Source organism: Pinus tabuliformis, chromosome 1_1, assembly GCF_031772625.1.
Source record: "Pinus tabuliformis cultivar Carrire ecotype Pingquan chromosome 1_1, CPIR1, whole genome shotgun sequence".
NCBI classification, from domain to species: domain Eukaryota; kingdom Viridiplantae; phylum Streptophyta; class Pinopsida; order Pinales; family Pinaceae; genus Pinus; species Pinus tabuliformis.
Window position 1 is genome coordinate 666,260,762 of NC_142297.1, and position 21,554 is coordinate 666,282,315.

Genomic DNA, 21,554 nt, shown 5'->3' on the forward strand with positions numbered 1-21,554 from the left:
TATTATTTAGAATACTAGATTAGGTTGAGGGATACGCCTTGGGCAAAAATTGCTATCATTTGGCATGCTGTACTTAGTTCTTTTGAATTAATTGTTTTAGGTCTTGCTTGGAAGGTTGATAATGGATTAAAGGTTCATTTGGGCTAGGATCCTTGGTTAGGCATTGGTAAATCTCACTAATTACCACAGACACTTATTAATTTCCTCAAAGATAGGGGGTTCTCAAGACTTTTTCTGACTGACTACCAACTTAGACCTCTATTTGGCATCAAGGGTGGTTTTTACCTAGGGATTTGTAGATAGCTCTAAAATTTTGGGAGACATAGAAAGGGTACTTGGAGGTACTTTCTGTTACTCATATAAGACTTACCCAATTCAAAGATGAACTAATATGGGTTCACTCTTTGAAGGGAACTTATACTCCCAAGGAAGGGTATCTTCAACTAAACATGCTTGTTGTTGTAGCTAAATGGAAGTGGTGGTGGAAAGGTGTTTGGAAGGTAAAGTGTCCATCAAAGTCCAGTCTCTTTATGTGGTGCATCCTTACTAAAAAAATTCCAACCTAGGATATTTTACATAGACATCATAAGGTGGGCCTTGGTCGGTGCTCCCTTTACATGGTGGATGGTGAATCTATTGAGCATTTGTTTGTTCAATGTCCTTTTAATTTTTAGATTTGGAATATTTGCAGTTCTATTTTTTTGTTAGGAATTTTATGGAAAGGTCATTATTTTGAGGAGAGGTGGAGAGTTTGGGTTTGAAGTAGGAATACAAAACCTTTCAAGGCCTTGCCTCTTCTCATTTGTTGGGGCACATGGTTAGCAAGAAATAAAAGAATTTTTCAAAATCTTCCTTCATGTATGGATAGGGTGGTTTCCAAAGTCTTGGTCATTCTTGCACATTTTCTTCAACCTCGTTCTACCCCCAGGACTAGAACGGTTACCCTAGAGGAGCTTGATAAATCAAGTCCTTGGGGTTACTTTGGCAAGGCTATGCAGGGGGGAAATTTCATGTGTTGCAAAGGTTTTATCCTATATTTGTTTGAGAAACACTTATACAAAGTTAGCATGCCTATAGGGAGGGGAGAAAACAACCTAGCCGAATTACTTGCATGCCATACTTTATTGGCATTTTCCAAAGAAAGGGATTGTGACCAATAACAAGTTTTTGGTGATTCTTTGTTGATAATCAGTTGGGTTAATCAAATTCAACAGTGTTGCAACTTACACCTTCTACACATTCTGGAGTATTTGCTAAGGATAAAACTCACATAAGATTTTTTTTCTTACACTCATATTTACAGGGAGTGAAAATGGTAGGTCGATCGACTTTCTAAAGAAGGAGTTTAACTTGTTATGGGGTTATGGATTTTTGAAGAATTGTTGAATGGTGATCACTTCCAGCTCTGCCATTTTTTATTCATGGACAATCTTGATGCTCTGATATAGTTCATGGTTACATTACTGTTCTATCCATTCTATAAATTTTGTTTGGCATATCCTTTTTGGTATTGTGCTTCAAGCCTTTATGGCTGATTTTTATGTTAACTTTGCCAAGCTGTATATCATGGTAGCTTAACTCTTTCTGTGGTCCTATATGTTGTTCCTTGTGGGAAATTATTGTTATGATGATTTTGTACTAATGGATTGTATTTCCCATGTTTTTCCATTGAAAGGATCTAGGTAGATCCTTCTTAAATGTCATTTTTTTATTCTAGAAATGAAGTTATGGTTTTTTCCTAAAAAAAATACAAAAAAACGAAAAAACTATGTATATATTTTATAAAGTAATTAAAAAAAATAAAAATTCTTATGGTTAAATTTTGTTATTGTGTGTCTCTCAAAATGAAAGATATGTGGAATTACTTTTTATGCTTGGTAATGAGTTTATATCTATATATATATATATATATATATATATATATATATATATATATATATATATATATATATAACTGACATAGATCCATCTTATCTTTGAACTATCAAGATTCAAGAGGGATCAAAACTCCTAGCTAAGATGGAGCTACACAAGTAGCAGGAACTCCACTTCCTTCTTCACAAAAAAAAAATACAAAGTCCAATATTATGAAAATATGTGAACTAAAACGTTAATGAAACACACAAAAACAAATCTTACTAAATCTATATACTAGCACATCCATATAAATTAAATGGTTGGTAACTGTGGATAGCATAAATTCATAATAAGCATCAAAACACTTGCTTAATCATATATTTCAAGTTTTATACAAAGTCTCTTCCAAATAAATCACATAGAAGTTTTAAGGTCAACGAATTTCGAATCTTACTATAGCTCATCATTAGGATAGAGATGGATAGTTTTATCCAAGGGAGGAAATAAATACAATAGACATGAAACATATATAAAACCTAACAATAAAGATACATTAGGTTTTATTAGTTGCATCTCTACTCTATTTATTTGCTCACTTGGATGAGACTGTCCATATTTGTTCTGGTGATGAACCACAATAAGTGGTTCGAAATGAGTCGACCTTAAAACTTATATGTTATTTATCTGGAAGAGAATTTGTATAAATCATGAATTACAGAAGCCTACATTCAAAGATATTTCAATTTGTTAAAAATTAAAAAATCGTAAAAATTAACTGAATTATAAGAGATTAAAATTATTATTATTTGTAACACCCTCCTCCCACAACTACCCAAGCAACCAACCAGCCGGATTAAACATGCAACAAGAGGCCACTATAATATGATTCAACTTCCTAAGTCATGTTAAGGAAGTGGGACCGATGGAAACACACCATACATACATTCAACATCAGCATTAGGTTCCTCATGAACCAACCCAACCTTTCTGCCAACTAGTCCTTGGGTCCCACTGAGCTTTTGGACAACTTTCTCTCTGGTCGATCTCATGCTATAGGCATGTTAGTGTACAAGGACCTCTGGATGCTCTCACAAGCCTTCCTACCAGTGTCTAAGGCCTCTTTTTGGCAGTTATGTGCCAGCGTCCCCGTGAATTAAGCCACATTTTCAGGCCCAGAGCCCAGGTCATTGCCCAGAATTGAATCACATCTTCAGAATAGTAAAATAACATGAAAACAACAGTACTAAGTCAATTACTTGATTAATACCTTGACCGGGCCCCCTCTAGCCATGACAAGCATTTCGTCAAACATAACACAAATATGTAATCTACATGTGTAAATAACATATTTGAGCATAGGGGTCTCATACTTAGCTGAGAATCACTAAGAAACATTGATGCCTCAACACATCAATGGACATTCCATCCATTAGGCCATAGATACATTTATCATTCAATTACAAGTAAAACATGATGGAATCCATACATAGCTATTGTCATAAAGCACATACATAACCAACATAATAGTAGCAGAAATACTAATGAAATTATAGCCATAGAGACCACATATAATCCATCATAATACTCATAGAAACAAGGGGAGAAATAACCTTTCATTAATGATGCAAAATCCAAACCCATGATGGGACTTCCATGTTCCACTTGACCATAGAATGGCTGAGCCAAATCTCTCTTCATCCATTCACCCTTGTGCCATATTCCAAGCATGAATGTGGGATCTCATAGAACACATCAATCCAAAACCATCCAGGGCTTCCAGAGGCCATTCACCTGAACCCATCAAACAATGATTCCACCTCACGGTTGGACATCACCAAAAATATCATCGGATCGGTCTCTATCTAAGTCTTCCAAGGCTCCAGATAATTTGTCCAACCAATGCTCCAAGACTAGTAACTCAACCCACAGCTCCCACAGGGCTCCAGAGTATTTGTCAAACCAAGGAACCAGGACCAGTAACTCAACCCACCAATGGCTCCAGAGATTTTTTCCAACCCAGGTTCCAAGACTAATAACTCAACACAAGCTATTATAGGGCTCCAGAGCGTTTGTCCAACCAAGGTTCCCGGAACTAGTAACTCAACCCAAGCTAAGGAACATGAGAACCAACAAACAAAAAAACATGGAAATAAACCCAAAATCTCCATAGCTATCTAGGAAATGGCAAGGCTAGGAATTCCACTGTCAATCTAGGAAATCCTCCATGCCAGTGATAGATCATGACCAACAATCCACATGCATATGTCATGCACGCAAAAAATAGTTAAGAAAACATACATGAAACTTAGTAGCTCTAAGAAAATCCATTGTAGCTATTGATCTTGATGCCCTCTTTCGCTTTCCTACTCTTCCTTTGCCTTCTTGCTCCAAGAATCCAAGTATGCCACACCCTCCAAGAGTGCTCCAAGAAAACTCTAAGTGTCCAAGAGAGAGAGAGGGAGAGAGAGAGAGAGAGAATAATGAGAGAGCTCCAACACTGAACTGACAAAAGGTTACAAACTAGTCCTCATAAGCCTTTTTATGAATAAGGCCTCTATTTTCTCCATTCTCCATTATTTTCCTTCATTTTCCTCCTCACATGCAACTTGTGACCTTTCACCTCCCTTTTCTCCTAATTTCCATTATTTTTATAAATAAATGTGCCAAAAATGTCATTTTTCCCTTCCAAAGGCTTAGCCATTTCCTTTGCCAATTCCCTTAGCCATTAAACAATCACAAGTGATCCCCATCACTACGATTTTTCTCAAAATCCAGCTTAGAATAAGTGTCCCATTAACCGTGGTTATTATTATTCCTTTATTAACTTTTATTCCATGGAATTTTCACCATGGTTGTTACAGAACCCTCCCCCTTGGGGGAACACTATCCTCAGTGTTCAACAACACCTATAACCACAAATTGTTGTAAGAAAAATATAATGATGATGGAGCTTTATAACTTAGCTCGATGTAGTATTTACAATGATCAACCTGCTGAGAAGCAAACCAACATGAAAACATAACAACATAACATCATAATGACATGACACCCATACCACTTATTGGAGCTTTATAACATATCTCATGGTGGTATTTACATACATATACATATGTATATATACCAAAATCACCAAGACATGTACCAAAACATATTCCAAAACACCATACCAAAACACCATGCCAAAACTGCTTTGCATCAACCAAGAAACAAAGAAGGATACATAGCCCACATATGATCTGCCATCTCCCATGTAGCTTCATCGGGCCCAAAGTGCTTCCAATGCACCTTAACTTGTTTGATTGCTTAATTCTGGAGCATGAGCACCTTTTTCTGCAATATACACTGAGGCTCCTGCTGGAATTCTCCATATGGTTCCACCTACAATACAGATCAGTCAATCACATGATCAACATCTTTAACACACTTCTTAAGTAATGACACATGGAAAACATCATGGAATTTCACTGTCGAAGGTAGTGCAAATCGATAGGCTACTGGCCTAATCCTCTTAATAATGCTAAAGGGTCCACAAAACTGTGGAGCCAACTTGGCACATGATCCAATCGACAATGAGATATTCTTTGGTTTGATGCGCAAGTACACCTATTCCCCAACTTGGAACTCCTTGAACAACCTATTCTGATTTGCATATCTCTTCTGCCTATCTTGTGTTTCCTTTAGATTCTTCTTGATCAATTGCATTTTTCGTTACATGTTTGCCAACATATCTGGTCCAATCAACACCTTGTCAACTATCATTCCAACTGATGGGAGTATTGCAACTCCGCCCATATAATGCTTCAAACATACTCATCCTCAAGGATTCCTGATACCCGTTGTTGTATGCAAACTCTACCAATGGAAGATAATCCTCCCACTTCCATTGTTGATGCATCACATGCATCCTCAACATGTCCTTGAATATCATGTTGAACCTCTTTGTTCGTCCATCTGTTTGTGAATGATAAGTCGTATTGAAGGCCAACTCTGTGCCCAAACCTGCAATTAATTCCTTCCAAAACTTGGAACTGACCTTTGCATCCCTATCTGACATAGTCTTCTTTGGAACACCATGTAATCTGACCACATCTCTGATGAATATCTATGCTACATTGCTAGCTGAGAATGTAGACTTCGCTGGAATGAAGTGTGCAACCTTTTTCAACCTATCCACAATAACCATGATGGAATCATATTATCTCACTGTTCTCAGAAATCCTATGATAAATTCCATGGAAATGACCTCCCGTTTCCACTTTGAAATCACAATCGGTTGTAGCAGTCCACTTGGATGTTTACACTCTGCCTTCACCCTCTGATAATCAAAGCATCTAGGCACAAACTCTGCTACGTCCCTCTTTAAGTTCGGCCAATAATAAAATCTCTTCACTGTGGTCAATGTCTTCTAATAACCTGGGTGACCTGAATATGGTTTCGCATGAACCTCCCTCAAGATCACCCTCTTGCAATCACTGTTATCTGGCACATATATCTTGTCTCGGAATCTAACCAATCCATCTGCTGTAAGGAAATAGTCCACATCTCGTGCACCTGCACCTGTACATGTACTTGTACTATCACCTGTACATGTACTAATACTCTGGTACAACCTGTGCATAATCTCCATGTACCTGACATCCTGTTGACCTGCTTGAAATATCTTATCCTGTAAATCTATCCCATAGAAGCTCATAGTTGCTAAGTGATTTACCTGTGTTAGCCTGCTAAGAGAATTTTCCACTCTGTTCCCTTTACCTTTGATATATCTAAACTCAAAATCGAACTCATTGATCGTAGCCATCCACAAAGCCTACCTACCATTTTGTATTCGATTGGTCAAATAGATACTACAAACCACTGTCATCACTCATCAACACAAATCTCTTGCCTAGAAGATAATCTCTCCACATCTTCAATTCATTTATGATTGCTGCCAACTCAAGATCATGCGTGGAGTAGTCATGATCGTGCTCATTCATTTTTCTTGACTCATAGCATACCACCTGTCCATCCTACATAAGAACTCCACCAAGTCCTTTCTTGCAAGCATCTGCGCATATTACAAACCCTTTGCCCGAATCTGCAATCTTTAACACTAGTGCATGTGTCAATAACTGCTTAAGTTGCTCGAAACTAGCCTCGCACTCCTCTATCCATTCAAACTTCTTAACTTTTCTCTGCAATGATGTGATAGGATAAGAAATTTGTGGGAAGTTCCTGATGAACCTCCTCTAATAGCCTGTCAACCCCATGAAATATCTCATCTCATCCACATTCTTAGGAGCTACCCACTCCATGATGGATTTTATATTTTATGGATCTACTAGAATTCCCTCTTTGGAGACAACTTGTCCCAAGTAATATAGCTAAGTATGAAAGCAACTACACTTGTTGAGCTTAACATACAACTGATGCTCCCTCAATAGTCTCAACACTGTTGCTAAATGCTCGACATGCTCTTATTCATTTTTAGAATATACCAATACGTCACCAATGAATACAATAACAAACTTATCCAAATACGGACGCAACATACTATTCATAAAGGACATAAACGTAGTTGGAGCAATAGTCAAACCAAATGGAACTACAACAAACTCATAAAGCCCATACCTGGTCCAGAAATTTGTCTTGTAAATGTCTTCCTCTTTGATGCATACCTAATGATATATGGATCTCAAATCAATCTTTGAGAACATTGTTTCTCCCTCCAACTTATCAAACAAGTCATCAATCCTCGACAATGGATACATGTTCTTGATGGTTATTTTATTCAACTGCCTGTAGTCAATGCATAATCTGAGAGTACCATGTTTCTTCTTTACAAACAATATTGGTGAGCCCCATGGTGATACACTTGGTCTAATGTATCCCTTTTCCAACATTTCCTTCAACTGTAGCTTCAACTCTACAAACTCACGTGTGCTCATCTTGTAAGGTGATTTTGATGTTGGAGCTACCCCATGCACCAACTCAATAGAAACGTCTACCTCTCTGTGAGGTGGAAACTTTGCAATGTCATCAAGAAATACATCCTTGAACTACTGTAGAACTGGGTACCTGCTCAAAACATCTATATCCTCAACATCCTTTCCTTTAGCACTAGAAATGTGCACTGCAAATAACTTACACCCTTTCCTGTGACTACGTTTTGTTTGCATAGCTGTCACCATCCTAACTGACATGGCTTTCTTCTTTCCCTACAAGACTCTTGGTTCCCCATTGTCATCCAAGCACTCAATGGCCTTGTCAAAACTGTAGAAATTCTCACTGTATATTAAACTGATTATGCAATGTACTAAAGCAAAATGCTTAATCTACTTCTACAATCAAACTTGCGGAAGCTTAATTGATTTTGAGAAAGATCAAATAGAACACATATAAAAAAGAAGAAGAAATCAATCACACATTAAACACAAAAGAATACTCCGGGGAAAGCCTCAGCTGAAAACCCCGATCTTTGTATTATCATACAAGTGGAAATATCTCAGGATTACACAAAGCTTTAGCTCTCAAGCTATCCAGCTCTCAGTACAATCCCTCACTGCTGCTCATAGACAGAATAGACAACACATATGCCTTTCCCTCTGTCCTCCAAGCCTCCTATTTCCTTGTGCAATTTTCCCTAGGTCCTCTAGCTGTAACCTGTGTGATTCTCACCTCACACACTGCTTTGACCTCTTTAGAAATTGCGCAATCCTCAACGAATGAAATTCCTTCTACATGCAAGAGATTTCCTCATGGGAATATTCTTGCCACTGATAGTACATTGTCCCTTCCTTTAATCTCAACTGGGTCTTTGTCTAAACTGACATGCATGAGTTATTTAAGAGAGAATATTTAGTTATCTGAAGTACACTAGTTTCATGCATGCATGCATTAACTAACTGAACTCACAATTAGTTCCACAAACTGTTTGGAACTAATATAACTAGACTTAACTCAGTTAACTAAGCTAACTAATTACAGCTCATCCTTATCTCCTTAATTAAGGGATAACTTCCTCAATCAAAGGGATAACTATTGCATGACTTCACAAAGACTTCATGTTTGAATTTCTCCAACTAATTAACTCAAGATGAATTAATTAATTATTTTTCAAATAGCCAATGAGACTAAATTCGAATTTTAATTCTCAATTTTAATTCAAGGACAAATTAAAATTGGAATATATCCTAAAATGTTATCTATAGCAATGTTATTTTTAGCATTTCTTGTTGCTATTTTCAACACTCCCTCTCAACAAGAAAGGCATTCAACTCGAACCCGATCCTGAACCTTTGGAATGTTTTGCATGCAACACTTCTCTCAAGTGTTGTTGCTCCAGGAACTTCAAAAAAAAAAATATATCCAACCTGAATTAGAATGATGCCTCTGTCATCAAAGTCTTTGACTGTTATTGCCTTTGTCGACTGAAAACTCTGCACCTCTGTGCTCTTCAGTATCTGACTACTCTAGCCTCTGTCACTTTGATCTCTAACTGCATCAATCACACTAATTCCTCCTGCTGCATCCATGCTGTTGTTGGTTCTATCTCCCAACACTATATCCGTACTGCATTCACATTGCACCTCCTCTCATCATGTTGCATCGTACTGCCCAATGTTGCACTGCAACTCAGTTACTGAGAAGTAAGTAACTAATCTCCCAACTGACCTCCCTGTTGGGCTAGAAACACCCTCTGATGCTAAATCTCCCTCTGCCGCTCCATCTGCATCTGTCTCTACCCACTCAGCCAGTCCTGCTACTCCTTGTCGGGGCTCCCGTAGCAAGGTCTAGTCAAAGAGGCTGGGTACCTCAAGGATCCTGCCCCTATTTCAGCCTTCATGGGACTATCACTTCACATTTCCCCACCTCACACCTGCAAGTATGGCTGCATGTGATCCTTCTGCCCACTTGGATCGAAATTTCCCCCTACTGGAGGTCTCTACATGAGTGAATGCCTCCACTCGGTCTCCTCTCAGCATCTCCAATTGTGGCTCCTCCACAATTGTTTGAGACTTCTTCTGGGGCTACATATTGAGAGGTAATTTACTCTCCCTCTCAACCACCAAGTCTCTAACCTTTGCCTTACTCCTCAAGGATTTGCATGCATCTTGAACCTCAAGAGCATACAGGTTCTTGACTCGTGAACCGATTTGCTTCACCTGTCTCATGGTGATCTGTCTAAGGAAAACCTTTCCCTTATTGAAGACAACATCGTAGCCTTTGTCCTCCAGTATCACAATTGATACCAAGTTCTTCTTCATTCTAGGCACATACTTCACATCTGTCAAGGTGATGAGAGCTCCATTCTCCCCCTGAAAAGAAACTGTGCCCACTCCTGAAACACTATACCTTTCATCATTACCCATCTCTATGCGCATCTGGAGGTCTTTCTCCTCCAAGGTACTAAACAAACTCTTATCATCGGTCATGTGGAATGAGGCTCCACTGTCAAGAAACTAACCACAACCCATCATCGATGAAACCATGCATGCGATGAGGGTAAAATTCAATTTGAACTGAGAGGCCAATGCCTCACCTTCAGATCCTTCCAAGGATCCCTTCTTGGACTTCTTCAATGGGCAATTAGTTACATTATGACCCATCTCGTGACAATTAAAGCATCTCACTTTAGATTTTCCAACCTTCTTCCCTCCATGGGAAGAATTCGAGTTGGAATGAGAATCCTTCTCCTTCCCTTTCCTTGCCTTACTGGCTAAGGCTAGATTTTCTTCATCATCATGCTTAGATGAAGAACCATCTCTGGTGCTCCTCCTGATCTCCTCCTGCATCAGATCCGACCACAGTCATTCCCAATCTGGCAGTTTCTATCTTCCATTCACTGAGTCCTGGTAGCTATGCCAGCTCTTAGGAAGATCGAGGAGAGCAAGAATCACCATATCATCATCGGCTATCATGATTCCTATACTTCCAAGCTCATCTCTGCAGGTGGTGAGCTTGTTCAGATATGTAGAAATTGTGTCGCCCTTTTCACACTTTATTTTCTGAAGCTTGTCCTTGAGTGCCAGCTTTCTTTGATCGTTGTTGTTCTGATATAGGTCCTTCAATGTCTTCCACATTGAAAATAGAGTCTCCTTCCCATGGAGACTCGAGACAATATGGTCTCGAAATCCCTCCAAAAGAATCCTCCTTGCTTTCACCACACACTTCTTCTATTCCGCCAATTATTGGGCATTAGTTGCTGCTGGCTTGGGGACTTCTTGATCAATGAAGTCCTTCAAACCATTGTCTTCTAATACTGCTTCCATGCTATGTAATTCATCCAGGGCATACTCGAGTCTCAAGCCATTGAACGCCATTGGTGAATTTTGAGGTGAGATAAGAAATTGATTTTGTACCTACAATCAAGAAATTCAAACTTCGAATTTTTCCCTTCACAGTATACTATTCTCTATTTGATCAACTTGGCTCTGATACCATGTAGAAATTATCATTTTATATTAAATTGATTATGCAATGTACTAAATAAAAATACTTAATCTACTTCTACAATCAATCTTGCGGAAGCTTAATTGATTTTGAGCAAGATCAAATAGAAAACATATAACAGAGAAGAAGAAATCAATCACACATGAAACACAGAAGAATACTCTGGGGAAAGCCTCAGCTAAAAACCCCGATCTTTGTATTATTATACAAGTGGAAATATCTCAAGATTACGCAAAGATTTAGCTCTCAAGCTATCCAACTCTCTGTACAATCTGTCACTGCTACTCATGGACAGAATAGACAACACATATGCCTTTCCCTTTGTACTCCAAGCCTCCTATTTCCTTGTGCAGTTTTCCCTAGGTGTTGCAACTGATAGTACATTGTCCCTGCCTTTAATCTTAACTCAGTCTTTGTCTGAACTGACATGCATGAGATATTTATGAGACAATATTCAGTTATCTGAAGTACACTAGTTTCATGCATGCATGCATTAACTAACTGAACTCACAATTAGTTCCACAAACTGTTTGGAACTAATCTAGCTGGACTTAACTCAGTTAACTGAGCTAACTAATTACAACTCATCCTTATCTTCTTAATTAAGGGATAACTATTGCATGACTTCACAAAGACTTCATGTTTGAATTTATCCAACTAATTAACTCAAGATGAATTAATTAATTATTTTTCAAATAGATGGTGAGACTAAATTCGAATTTTAATTCAAGGACAAATTAAAATTGGAATATATCCTTAAATGCTATCTATAGCAAAGCTATTTTTAGCATTTCTATTTTTAGAATTTCTTGTTGCTATTTTCAACAAAAACAATCCACCTTGGTTCTATGAAGATACAACCAATCCATGCCCAATAACATACTGTATGATCCCAACGGTAATACGTTCAGATGTGTTGTGGTAGGCATACCATTCAAGTCAAATGAACAAGCTCTTAACCAATGATGAACTCACTTCTTTGTACCTATAGCCAACCGCACTAACCAAGATTTTGCATGAAATTCCTTACTCAAACCACACTTACCCACCAATTCAGGACTAACATAGCTACAATTAGATCCAGGGTCAATCAAAATAGAAATAAAATGATCACAAAGCTTACCGTCCATCTCAATGATAGATGCCTAATGGTCTACCTGTTTGTTATCCAATGATGCATAAATACGACGAACTCTCTGACCAACATCCCCAACAATTTGTGCATATTGTGCACTGTATATCTAAGGTCTACCACTCTGATACCATGGAAAATCCCTCCTGCAATGATCTCCTCGACAAGTCCAACATCGTGCAAGCTCCTTATTCTTGTCTTCATATTGATATCCATGTCCTGTATCTGATGCATTGAACCTCTTAGGTGGTGCAACATTCTCCTTATTACCTGAATCATGTGGTCTTACTCTCTTCTTGTCCCATTTTCTTTTGTTCTTTGCATTATATTTCCAGTCTGGCTTAATTTCAGACTTGTGCTTTGACTATTTGTAGCAATGCTTTATATTTCAGATGGTTTACTCCAATGATTTAGGCTCATCGAACTCAATCCTGTCCTTGAATGTGATCAGTAATCCAATAATGAACCTTTGGATCTTGGCATTCTCCTCCATGAGATAAGGCACATACCTCAGTAGCTCTAAGAACCTACTAGTGTACTCATCATTTGTCACAGATCCCATCTGTAGTTCAGAGAATTCGTTTGCCTCTTCATTAAAGTATCTTTCTGATAGGTACTTCTTCTTGAATATCCACTTAAACTCACTCCAAGTCAAATCTTCTTCATGAATACATTTGACATTCTTCACATCTTCACACCAAATGTTTGCTTTACCTTTGAGACTGAATGTAGCTACTCTAGCTTTCATGTTCTTTGAATAGTCATGCAACCTAAAGAACTTCCTCATGCCAAGAAACCATGACTCTGCATCACGTGGTTTCTTCATCTCTCCATAAAAGTAGGTGTCTTTGCTTTCTTAAACTCATCCGGCAAGTATCCCCTATCACTCCTCCTATAAGGATGATACCGATGATGATCATAGTGCCTATCTGAATCAGAACTAGAATAATACCCGTGTCTATCCCTTCTCCTATCTGGAGTGTCCAACAAGATACCATCTCTGATTGTGTCATCTCTCTCTGATATGTGACCACCATGTGACCTCCTACCGTATGCCCCATTAGTTCTATCCTCCTGCTCATAACTGATCCAACGTGGTCCCTGTCGCTGCAAATCTGAAAAACTATGAAGTATCACTGCATTTACCTCTGCCTATTTCTCCTATGCCTGCATGCTTCTGTCATTATCTGCCTTACAACTCCTTATTTATTCCTTTAAGATTCTCAGTGTCACTACCAAATTGGAAGATTTCCCAACACCGTACTATTTTTCTGATTCATAAGGAGAGTCTTTGTAGTCAACCATCTTGTTATCCATTTGATATTTCTTCCTGTAAGGTATATCATGTTAGCTAAACCAAATCACAATAAACCAACATACCTTAGTATAGCTCAGGGAGATACCTTGCCTGCAAGATCAACAGACCAACATGATACATGTATAACGTATTCATGACAACATATAGAAACATAACACATAATCATATAACCATGCATCATTCTAGCTAGGATCCAATCATCAATGCATGACCTTAACAACAACGTATACTACAACCTCATGCATGATAACAACCACTACATCATTGTAAATTTGACCATATGCAAACATTAACAGGCATAAGCAATGCATAACCACACAAACCATGAACTTATGCATGACAACATAATCTTATCAATGTAGGTGGACAAAGCACAACCACAATGTAGACAATACACCATCCTACATGCGAATAACACTCAAGCATAAATATGGACCACATAGACACATTAAAACATATAATCAAGCATAAACAAACAATACTTGAAACCAAACCTACAAGAATGATACATGCAACCAAGCATACAAAAATGTAACCAAGCATTCCATGATGATACATGTAAGTGACATAAATCGACATGTAACCATTCATATACTCATGACGATGCATTCCCACAATAACAACATCAACTTCCACATGACAACATCACTACAACAATGATCAACATCATGCAAATGCAACAAGGACATGGAATGCAAGTGTAAAAGACACACATGGAACTAACATACATGCATTACCAACACATAGCCCATCTAGTCTAAGGGATGAACCATGCTCTAATACCACTCTATAACACCCTCCTCCCACATCTACCCAAGCAACTGGCCAGTCAGGGTAAACATGCGACGAGAGGCCACTATGATATGATTCGACCTCCTAAGTCACATTAAGGAAGTGGAACCGATGAAAACACACCATACAGACATTCAACATCAACATTAGGATCCTTAGGAACCAACCCAACCTTTTTGCCAACGATGTCCCCTGGGTCCCACTGAGCTTTTGGACAACTTTCCCTCTGGTTGCTCTCATTCTATAAGCATGCCAACATCCAAGGACCTCTAGACGCTCTCATAGGCCTGCTTGTCAGCATCTAGGGACTCTTTTTGGCAGTTCTGTGCCAACGTCCAGGGACTCTTTTTGGCAGTTCTGTGCCAACGTCCTTGGAAATTAAGCCACATTTTCAGGCTCAGAGCCCAGGTCATTGCCCAGAATTGAATCACATCATCAGAATAGTAAAATAACATGAAAACAACATTACTAAATCAATTAATTTATTAAGACCTTGACTGGACCCCCTCTATCCATGACAGAAATTTCGTCAAACATATCACAAATATGTAATCTACAGGTGTAAATAACAGATCTGAACATATGGGTCTCATACTTAGCTAAGAATCACTAAGAAACATTGGTGCCTTAACACATCAATTGACATTCCATCCATTAGGTCATAGATACATTGATCATTCAATTACAAGTAAAAACTTGATGGAAGGCATACATAGTTGTTGTCATAAAACACATACATAACTAGCATAATAGAAACATAAATTCGAATGAAATTACAACCATATATGCCACAAATAATCCATCATAATACTCATTGAAATACAAGGAGAAATAAGCTTTCATTAATGACGCAAAATCCAGACCTAGGATGGGAGTTCTACGTTCCACTCGACCGTAGAATGGCTGAGCCAAATATCTCTTCAACCATTCACCTCAGTGCCATGTTCCAAGCATTAATGTGGGATCTCATAGAACATATCGATCCCAAACCATCAAGGGCTTCCAGAGGCCATCCACCTCAACCCATCAAACAGTGATTCCACCTCATGGCTGGAAATTACCAAAACCATCATCTGATCAGTCTCTATCCAAGCCTTCCAAGGTGCCAAAGCGTTTGTCCAACCAAGGCTTCAGGACTAGTAACTCAACCCAAAGCAGTCGTCGAGCTCCAGAGTGTTTGTCCAACCAAGGCTCTAGGACTAGTAACTCAACCCACCAAGGGCTCCAAAGCGTTTGGCCAATCAAGGCTCGAGGACTAATAACTCAACCCAAGTTGTTATAGGGCTCTAGAGTGCTTGTCCAACCAAGGCTCCAGGAATTAGTAAGTCAACCCAAGCTAAGCAACATGAGAACCAACCAAGACAAAACAAGAAATAAACCCATAATCTCCATGACTATCCAGGAAATGGCAAGGATAGGTGATCCATTGTCAATCCAGGCAATCCTCTATGCCAGTGACAGATCATGTCCAACAATCCACATGCATATGCTATGCATGCCAAAACTAGTGAAGAAAACATACATGCAACTCGATACCTACAAGAAAATTTGTTGTAGTTCCTGATCCCGATGTTTGCTTACGCTTTCCTTCTCTTCCTTTTCCTTATTTCTCCAAGAATCCAAGTATGCCACACCCTCCAAGAGTGTTCCAAGGAAACTCTAAGTATCCAAGAGTATGAGAGAGAGAGAGAGGGAATAATGGGAGAGCTCCAACACTGAACTGGTAAAATGTTACCAACTGATCCTCGAAATCCTTTTTATGAATGAGGCCTCTATTTTCTTTATTTTCCATTATTTTCCTTCATTTTCCTCCTCACATGCAACCTGTGACCTTTCACCTCCCTTTTCTCCTAGTTTCCATTATTTTCATAAATAAATGTGCCAAAAATTCCATTTTCCTTTCCAAAGCCTTAGCCATTGCATTTGAAAATTTCCTTAGCCATTAAACAATCACAAGTGATCCCTATCACTAGGATTTTGCCCAAAATCTAGCTTGGAATAAGTGTCCCATCAACTATGGTTATTATTTTGTCTTTAATAACTTTTATTACATGAAATTTTCACCAGGGCTGTTACATAACCCTCCCCCTTGGGGGAACACCGTCCTCGGTGTTCAACAACACCTATAACCACAAACTATTGTAAGAAAAATATATTGTCGATGGAGCTTTATAACTTAGCTCAATGTAGTATTTACAATGCTCAACCTGCTGAGAAGAAAAACAACATGAAAACATAACAACATCATAATGACATGACACCCGTACTGCTTACTGGAGCTTTATAACATAGCTCATGGCAGTATTTACATCCATATACATATGTACATATACCAAAATCACCAAAACATGTTTCAAAACATATACCAAAACACCATGCCAAAATTGCTTTGCCTCAACTAACAAACGAAGAAGGATACATAGCTCGCATATGATCCATCATCTCCCATGTAGCTTCATTGGGCCCAAAGTGCTTCTATTGCACCTTAACTTGCTTGATTGCTCGGTTCTGGAGCATGAACACCTTTTTCTACAATATACACTGAGGTTATATATATATATATATATATATATATATATATATATATATATATATATATATATATATATATATATATATATATATATATATAACTGACATAGATCCATCTTAGCTATGAACTATCAAGACTCAAGAGGGATCAAAACTCCTAGCTAAGATGGATCTATGCAAGTAGTAGGAACTCCATTTCATTCTTTACAAAAAACAATACAAAGCCCAATACTATGAAAATATGTGAACTGAAACGTTAATGAAACACACAAAAACAAATCTTACTAAATCTATATACTAGCACAACAATATAAATTAAATGGTTGGTAAGAGTGGATCAAGTGAGGAAATAAATACAATAGATATGCAACAACTATAAAATCTAACAATAGAGATACATTAGGTTTTATCAGTGGCATCTCTACCCTATTTATTTTCTCACTTGGATGAGACTGTCCATCTTCTGGTTCGAAATGAATCAACCTTAAAACTTATATGTGATTTATTTGGAAGAGACTTCGTATAAATCATGAATTACAAAACCCTGCATTCAAAGATATTTCAAGATGTTAAAATTTAAAAAATCATAAAAATTAACTAAATTATAACTCTCTTTAAAATTATTATTATTATTGTTATTATTATTATGGATAAAAAGAAGTAATATATAAGTTATACACACACAAATCAAACAAATATGTAATATCATGGGCTAATATCATGACATGTCAACACCACATGCCCAAAAAATCATAAGTCTAAGTCTACCTATGCTATGTTTTGGAAGGTTTTCTGGTATAATTTTCAGTTTAATTTGGTTAAAATCTGGTAGGAATTTCTTGGAATCACAAGTTTGAGTTGAAAACTCTGCACAAGCCCATTTTAAAGAACAAAAAATAAGATTTGGCCAAAAAATTTTGTGTTGGATTTCAACAAAGATGTCCAAAACGTATCATGTTTAGACAACACCCATTTTATATACTCATCTATATGACCTTTTTTAATTAATGAATTTAATTAAAAGAGAAAAATCTCAACCTTTGATTTGTGTATATTACTACTATTAGTTTAGAATATTCTATAGAGGTTAAATCCCTACTATCCACTTAATAATAATTGATAATTAAATTAAAATTATGGAAGCCCTATGCCAAAATAAACACACCTATATAAAGACGATGTTAGAAAAATAAAGAGAGAACAAAGAGAACGATTAAACACATAACACCAAACACATTGTATTCATTGATCACATAAAGAAGTTACATATATGGGAATTAGATCACCAACTTATAGATGATAAAATCCGAAGAAGGTGGATCTATGACTCATAGAAAACTCACACACATAGGGAAATAACTATTTCTAGAATCACACCTAGAGACTCACAATGACAACTCACAACAACTTGGAAGTCATGGAAGCATTACTTCTAATAGAGGAAAGCATACAGATGCACAAATTTACCTCCATTTGCCATAATTTAGAAAATTTAGAAGAAGAAGAAAAATAGGTACAATGAAATTTGAGATGAAGAATAATTGAAAAAACAAATTAATTTGTATTTTCACATTGAATATAATAAAATTAAAATATTATGAATGTAGATATTAATGAACAAATTTCCAGACACACATACAATACTATTAAGATAGTGGTGGTACTAGCTTAGTAATAAACACTTTAAAATAGCCCTCATTCTCTGTCTCTCGTATACTGTTTTATTTATTTATTATTTTTTCTCTTTTCATGAATGAATAATTGAAGAATAGCACAGGATGTCATTCCATGGAACAAATAGATCGTTGATTTACATGGAAAAAAAAAAAGAAAATTAAAATACTATAAAGAAGTTATTAATCCAATTTAAAATGGAAAAATCATTTTTTTTTTGTTATATTTAATTTAATAAAGAAAATCAAAATTGTTAAAATAAAAACTAACTTTTACAAATTATATATATATTTCAATCAATTTTACTTAAAATCTAGATACAACTAAACAGATTTTTTGCAATCTAAATTTATTTATGCAATCTAAAATATAATTTAAATAACAAAAAAAAGTATATCTTCACAACTTAGAGAAAATGACATTTCACCCCACAGCCAGTCGATGCATGCATTAAATAAATGGTGGAGTTGTTTTTAGTGTAAATGGCGGAAAAATTTGTGGTGAAATCTTGATTTGTGTTATTATGTCGTAAGGCATTCCCCTCTTAAAACAAATCCCCTATCACATTACGTGTACATTTTTGGTCCTTTGATTTCTAGTGTTAGACAATTAAAATAGTTTCAACCATCTGATTTATTCAACCGGTATTAAATTAGTTACAACAGGTAACCCTTTCTTGGCACTATCTATTGTGTGGAATGCTTCTACTGCCAGACTAGCGATGCAAAACTGGGGAAGAAGACATAGCCCAACGATGGGGACGATGGGAAGAAGACACAACGCAGTGATGGGAATGATGGTTGATGCGATGGGGACGATGGCTGATGCCTGCTCTGCTAGGACATGGCATAGGACACTGTTCGTTCCTTAGATAATGTTGTCAGGCCATGGCTTAAGGCACTGTTCATTCCCTAGATAATGTTGCCAGGTCATGGCTTAGGGCACTATTCGTTCCTTAGATAATGTTGAAAAGGTGAATCTGATGCCCATTCTCTGAAGCATGGTGATCCCCTGTTATGCGCCAACCCTCTTCCTGATTTCGTTAGGGGTTCTTTACCTGAGCTTCCATGGGAGATTATGCCCCCTACTGTGCAGTTGCAGGTTTTGTTCTCTCTGAAAATCATTCAAGAAACTTCAACTGATTACTTTATTTTTTATCTTCTTCCATCTTTTCTTTGCATTGAGCAATGCAATTAGTGTTAACAACCTTAAAATCATATAAATGTTCATTTAAATGGAAAATAAATATTGTCAATCTGAATAAAGAAGTCCTAGACAAATAATTTATCTATACATATTACAAGTTCAGTACACAATGTAAACAAATTGTTCCTGTTATGAAACTAACTCACAAAAATATAGAAAAGATAGATGAACGCCTTATAAATTAGCCTCTTTGAGGGGGCAACCTCCTTTACATTACGCAAATAAACAATTCTTGGATGATACAAATGACAAGACCTCCTTTCTATATATAAGGGTTTAAGGGGTCATAATATACTCAAAGCCGACATAACAATAATAATGTAAGGGCACAATAATAACAATATGTGGACTACATGGGCACAACGATATAATAAGGGGGTTGTAATAATAACAATAAGGGGTTACACTATTAGCATAGGGACCTAACATGCTCCTCTCCTTCAAAAAGTGTTGTCCTCAACGCTTGAGTAGTTCTTGATGCTTCTGTATAAAATTCTTGTCCTCCCATGTGGAATCTTCAGTGGGTAAGTTATTCCATTTGATAAGATACACTAAAATTGATCGATTTCGTAGCTGTCGGGTTCTTGTTTCTGTGACTACTCCAAGCTCCAATATGATTTTTCCTTCCTCGTCAAGTTCTCGCAATATTGTTTGAATTGGGATCTTCTGAAACTTTTGAATGAGTGGCCACACTTCTTCATCCTTCTTCCATTCATCCCTTTCTTCATTTATCCAATCTGGTTGGCTAATAGAAATAACACAAAACAATGCTTCCACAGCCTCATCCTTTCTTTAGAGTGCATCTACCAAAACATTTTTCTTCCCTTTTTTGTAGATGATTTCAAAGTCATAACCCAACATCTTTGTGACCCATTTTTGTTGCTCTTCAGAGGATAATCTTTGTTCTAAAAACTATTTAAGACTATCATGATCTGTTTTTACCTTGAAGTGTCTTCCCATTAGGTAGGGTCGCCATTTCTTAAGTGCATGTAGTATTGCCAACTTTCCTTCTCATAAATAGCTTTCTGTAAATACTTTCCTTTGATTGGACAACCTTCAAAAGAAATGGGTCTTTCATCTTGCATTAAAACAACACCAATTCCATTTCCTGAAGCATCACATTCCACAATAAGTTTTTTGTGAAGTTCGACGTAGCTAAGACCTATGCTTGGCACATTGCCTCTTTAAGATGTTCAAAGGCCTTTGTTGCTTCTGGAGTCCATGAAAATGCATCTTTCTTCAATAATGTTGTTAGAGGTGCTACTATTCTGCCATAATTCTTAACAAACTTGCAATAATACCTTGTCAACCCGAGAAATCCTCACATATGCTTTATGGATGTGGGGATTTTCCATTCCTCAATGGCTTTAATTTTGCTAGGGTCTACCTTAACACCTTCATGAGATACAATATGACCCAGATATTCCACCTCTTGTACTCCAAAGAAACATTTGTAGCTTTTTGCATATAATTGTTTCTCCTCCAATAGTTTGAGCACCCTATCAACATGTTGAACATGATCCTTCCACGACTTCTTGTAGATTAGTATATCATCAAAAAATACTAGCACAAATTTTCTAAGGAAGGGTTTGAAAATGGAATTCATCA